Below are 6,000 nucleotides of genomic sequence, written 5' to 3'. Positions count from 1 at the left end.
TCTGTCCCTACTTAGTGTAGTTAATGGGATTGCTCTGCAGATCTTAAAAATCTCGGCTCTCCAATAAACATACATGGTGAGTTAGCAAGAAACACTGGTTCTTTCCACTGGTGTTTCACTGAATGTTCTCTGAAGCCAGTACAATTTCTTTAAAAATGCTTTGGTTTTAAGAAATCATTATTATTTCTCTTTCGTTGTTCTTGACCAGTGATTGATTAAGAAGCTGTCACGTCAAGATAAGGCTAAACATTTTCACAGCTTCTTAATCTTTTTTTCAAGCCTACAAAATGGAATACTTCATGTACTAAGTTACAATTTTATTAATATTACTAGACTCTAAAGACAGCCAAAGGTAAGTCCTGTCTTGCTGGTAGTGTCTTAAATATTGTGGATCAAGTTAGTAGGTGTTGAACTTCCAGGAAGGAGTATCTGATGCTTGGGTTCATGAAGAAATACATATGGTAATGTCTAGTATAAGAAGTGAATGCTTGCAGTAGTATGAAGGATTGGGTGACTAAAAGGATAACAGCAAACAGAGCAGAATTTATCCAGGAAAGAAGCTTAGGGGGGAGACAGAAGTTAAGTGCAAGAAAACTCAGGTCCTAAAGTGGGAAACTTGGGGGGGCTGTCCTCCCCAGTCTTCTGTCATCACCAGTTTTGTTTCCCTTCTTTTCTTAGCTCTTGTTTTGGCTCAAAATAAGCAGAAAGTTGGAAGTCTCTAGCAGCCTGAAATGTAGTCTAAGAGGCATACGGCCCAATGTGTAATGGTCCAGTATCAACCAATAGCACGGTTGCTAATGTCTTGGCAATGGAGTTGCAGAAAGAATCATCTACTTGGGTGAGTCTGTGGTTTGTGAAACTTAGCAGTGTTACAGCTACATGTAGTCCAATTTCCATCCAGGTTCAGTCAGTATGACTGAAGCCTGAAACCACTGCAACCAGCAGTAAGTCCAGGGGAATGAGTAGGAGATGGAGAAACATTTCAAACTAGTAAATGACTGAAGTGAAAATAACACAGTAACTTGCGTGATGGAATATAAACGGTCTGTGCTGTGTGCTGGTAGGGGCAGCTGCAGAAGAAAGGTAGGTTACACCTAGCAGGTGTTAACTTGTGTATAAGGAAAATAATTTTCTGGCACATTCAAATCTCAAGAAAAAAGGGGCCTTTGCTCATCTGATGGAAGGAAAAACTGATAGAGCCTGAAGGACAGGAACATAACAGAAAGCAGTGACAAAGGCAGAAAGTCAAGGACTGAGTGGATTTGGAAAAGTGACTATGAGAAATGCTAGGGAGAAAGAGATGTGGGAGGAAAAGCAAGGAAAGTAGGGGACAGGTTCCTCTAGGAGTGAGTGTGGGACAGCAGTGCAAGTGAAGGGCAGTGAGAGTTTGAGGAAAAGATGGAAAACTGAAGTAGCAAGGAATCTGGAATCTCTGGTGGGAAGAATATTGTCAGAAATGGCATTCACGTGGGAAATATATGTGGGCACTTTAAAGAAGAGCTCCAAGGTTGGAATCATAAAGTGCTGCTGAGGTTTCTTAATGATGACTTTCACCAAAGTTCACTGAATTAGTGATTCCCTTCGAGTGCCTCAGTGCCTCCTAGATTATTTATGTCTGAGAAGTCTAGATGCTTTCTTCTCTATTTGGCTAAACCTTCTGTACTTCAAACATGCAGTGCTGTCAGGACAAAGTTAAGTGGTGGACAATGGGTGTGCTATCAGAGAAATCATCACATGCCTTCTGAGCGGTCAGTTGACATGCTGCTAGCTACTGGGTCTGTTGCCAAGGAAGAAAATTGTCTTAAGTTTTTGTCACTTGTTGTTGGTATAATTGCTTCTAAAAGCCATTCACTAAAATAACATTTGTCCACATAGATTACCTTGCATCTAAATAAAAATCTTTACTGTAGTATTAACCTTTGCTTTGAAATTAAATTATTTCTATGAGAAAATAAGATTTTTAATTTAACTGGGAACAGCAGTTCACAATGACAGAGCACACTTACCTAAAAGGTTGAACTGTGGTGCTGTAAGACCAGGAAACATTCACTGAATGTACTTGCTGGACTGTTAATCCAAGAGCTCTTGTGTATATTTTCAAAAGGGACTGGAATGTAACAAGAGAGGAAAAAGGAATACAGGAAAGAGAAAGCTAGTGAGCTCAGCATGGCTACTACCTCCCTGCCTAGATAACTGGAACTTAAGATCTGAAGGCCACCTATTGACTTACTCAAGGCCTGTGGTTAAAGTGTAGGCTTGCCATGTTTTTGCTGGCTGTGGAACAAAAATTGGTTTCTGCGGGTTGGCTGGGCCTGCCTAAAAGCTGCTATGAGCTAAAGCAGAAGCAGCACTACTTGTTGGCAGCAATTTGGAGCAAGAAAGATGGGGTGTGGGGAAAAATGGAGCCATGCAAAGGCCAAGCAAGATAAGGGGCAGCCTGTGCAGCTGATGTGAAAAGGAAGGAAGAAGCAGAGGTGCGGCCAAAAAGGTAATGTCCATTTCAAATACTTGCTTGGGACTGGAGTCAAAAGCCCAAGGGAAATGCTAGAATAAATAGAACTAGAAATGCTTTTTGCATGGTGATGTCCAGTATAAGTGGAAGATCTCTTCCACAAAGGCTGGTTTGTCATTATCCACAGCTTGTAGCACTCAAACCAGTTAAACACAAATGTGGAAATAAAAATGGTTTCTGCAGTCTGCCTACATAGTGCTTTCTGTGGTAGGCATATAAAACTAAGCCATACAAACAAAAGCTCGTGCAAGCTAAATCCCATTTTAGTATCAGAAACCACGAAAAATTTGTTGCATAATCCAAAACACTGTTTAGTAATGACATAATAGAGAAATAATTCATTTATAGTAAACTAGTCCATCTTACCACACTCTCTTACCCATCCAGGAAAGTAATCACAAGTGCTGAAAGCAGCTTGATTTCAGGCAAGGACAGCTCAGCCTTACCCCCAGCAGGGGACAGCAGGTCCTAAATGTTCTGACTTCAGGGCCTGTGGCTATGTGCAGCTCCCACCCGTGAACAAGAGGCCCCGCTGGTCCTTTATGGCTCTACCTGGTTATGACACCATTAACTGCAGTGGAACTTCACCAGCTCAACCGCACCCGAGGATTTTGTTTCATCACTCTCAGTACTTGCTGATTTACACAAGCATGAGTACAGAATTACGTGAGTACTATTAATAGATCTGCTTAAAACTGAACCTTAGTGTTAAGTCTTCTTACTTCTGAACTGGCATCCTCATATCTTGAATTAGAACACTGGTGTTGAAAGTTGTTTTACAAAATTTTTTTGTGTCAGTGTGACTTAGCAAGCCTTGGAGTGGCACTGTTAACCATAGTCATGGCACTGCAAAAAGCAGTCTGATAGCAGATGTTCATCTATTCCATTCTGTGTAACACCTAGTAAATTAAAAACAAATGCTACCATAAATCCTGTGAGAATTTTTTTATAACCTAGAGAACACCATCTGATCTTTATCAGTTTTTGTAAATACAAATCATTTAGCCATTTGTAATTTGTCATTAATGCTTACTTAAGAACAACCTACTTTTTACAAGTGTACGGCTCACTTTTAATAAATATCAGGATAAAAAGATGGCAGAGACCTGTGGTTGTTCATTTTCATAATGAAGCAGTATTGATTAGCAGGTTTCAAAATAATTAAGTGGTTGTCCTGAAATTTAACAGTATGCTTTATATGCAATTGTAGCCATTGAAAAATTTGTTGTATAAAGTTACTGCAAATTGTCCACCAGAGAGAGCTGTTGCAAAATTTTCTTCCCAGCAGCTGTTGAAAACGATTCTTTCATTAACTTCCAACCAATATTATTAAATTCACCATGATAGGTGCAGATGAAGCTGTAGTTTATTCCATTGGCCAAAGAAAAGTGTAGGCACCAGTATCATTAAAGGGCAATCAGACATACCTAACAAGGTATTTCTGTTCATTTCTTAAATATGGATAAGCAAAGTAAAAAAAAAACAAAACCAAAAAAATCGCACCAAACCAAAACTGTTTCTCCTTACTCTATCAGACTATGAGGAATGGGAGAAATGCTTGAAATTTCACAGAGCATCTTTAGAGGCTCAGTAGGGAGGGGTGCAGTACTAATTCGGGCTCTGTTAGATGAGAGAGGAATGTCTAGAGCCTGCATAGTAGAAATAAGATGCACAATGCACTGGCAGCCATGATGTAATGTAGAAACCTGTTTTACTTCATTGCAAACAAATGGACAATATATATTGTACGATATATAATAAAAATACAGCGGATACAAGTGCCACTAATTAACAAAAAACCTAATGTTAAGACTTAAAAATGCTCATTTTTGTAATATATACACTGCAGTAATAAGCCACAATAAATACATCAAATTCCATATCATTCATAATAAATACTGAAAATATAAATACAGAAGAATACAGTTAATTTGAATAAATTATTACAACATAAGGTCTAGGTTAAGTTCTGTTGAATATTATTGTAGCTTATATTACCCTTTGGCATCTTTGATGTTACAACTTGTTTAAAAAAAAAGAAAGGAAATTAAGGAAATGTGTAGTTCATGAAGCTTAAAATTAATTCCATGTACAGATTTTGAGATGAACTTTTTTTCCCTTCACTTCTTCAAACAGTTTAAAAGCAGCAGTCCAATTAAATATGTTGCTTTACTGTTGAGATCTCCATAATTTTAGTATGCAAGATCATCTGTAATGGAAAATGTTAAGTACTTAACATAATTATTTTTCTCAAAAATTAGTAAAGTTAGAAGTAATGTACAAATTTTAAACAAATGGCTGCAATTACACCACAACTTTACTAGTCTGGTTTGAATGGATTACATGTCTGAAAGACCATCAACTTTTAAGTGCTTTTGAATCCATGCCGTGGTTTATTATTTACCACTTGCCAGCAAAAATTTCAAAAGCAATTTTATATTCTTGTTGGGAAATATATATATACAGAGAGAGATGAACCTCCTAGAAGACAGGGCTGGACTAGACAGTGTAAATGTTACATAGTTCATATTTGTTAAAACAATGAAACCACTTCAAACATAAAAAAATGTAACGAGTGTTGGTTTTGTTTGTGTTTTTTACAAAATTGCTATCTGTTAGCTGTAGATGGAAACAAATCAAACTAACCAATTGCCATGTTTTATGTTAACAGGTATTAATCAGTACATTTGTATTAATAATTTTATTTGTAAAAGGTTATTACACCAGAATGCAATTTAACTTAAAAGATCAACTTTACTAAGAAAGACAATATTACAGGCTGAGGCTCTTAGGAACGGATTTGTAATCTACAGATTTATTACTATTTTTGCACTGTTAATGTCTAGAGCTTATTTTACATCAAACACTTTTTTTAACATGTTTCACAAACTACACTTCAGACGTATTTCCATAGAAGTGCCTACAATCAGTCAATTAAAAGAAGGGCCCAGTTGTTAAGCATTGGTTACACGGGCATTGTTATGCGAGAATTCAAGTGGTGGTATTTGTGTGAAATGATTTGAAAAAACCAGAGTGCTTGCTTCTGGTTTTGTTTGAAGAGAACCAGCTGCCAGTGCACACAATGATGCAATCTTTTCAAGAAGCTGAAAACTCATGCTCAATCTGTGTATCAGAGACTCACAAATGGATGGCTGGTTCGTTACAGTGATTCTCCCAGCACCCCAGCCCTTCGCCCATAAGCCAATGCAAAATGGCATTCTTAAGAAAAATCTTTAAAAAGTTTAAGATGGAGAAACCTAAAAGAATGAGCTGCCGTAATGTTCTGAGTCTCACTTGAAAATGCTAAGCTAAAATGCTAATAAAAAAAGGACACCTCTTTCTTCTTTGCTGTTTGTGTCTCTTGTTATCTGAGAAACAGGTTACAGTAGAACATGTGCCTGGGAGCAGAGTTAACTAAAATGATATTGACTGTGACTTTGCAGTTACCTTTGGCAAAGAAAAGACATGGTAGCAATGCTTCTAGGCTG

This window comes from Egretta garzetta, unplaced genomic scaffold (assembly GCF_000687185.1).
Source record: "Egretta garzetta isolate BGI_Z169 unplaced genomic scaffold, ASM68718v1 scaffold16, whole genome shotgun sequence".
Classification (NCBI taxonomy): domain Eukaryota; kingdom Metazoa; phylum Chordata; class Aves; order Pelecaniformes; family Ardeidae; genus Egretta; species Egretta garzetta.
Note: the sequence above shows the minus strand (reverse complement) of the source record.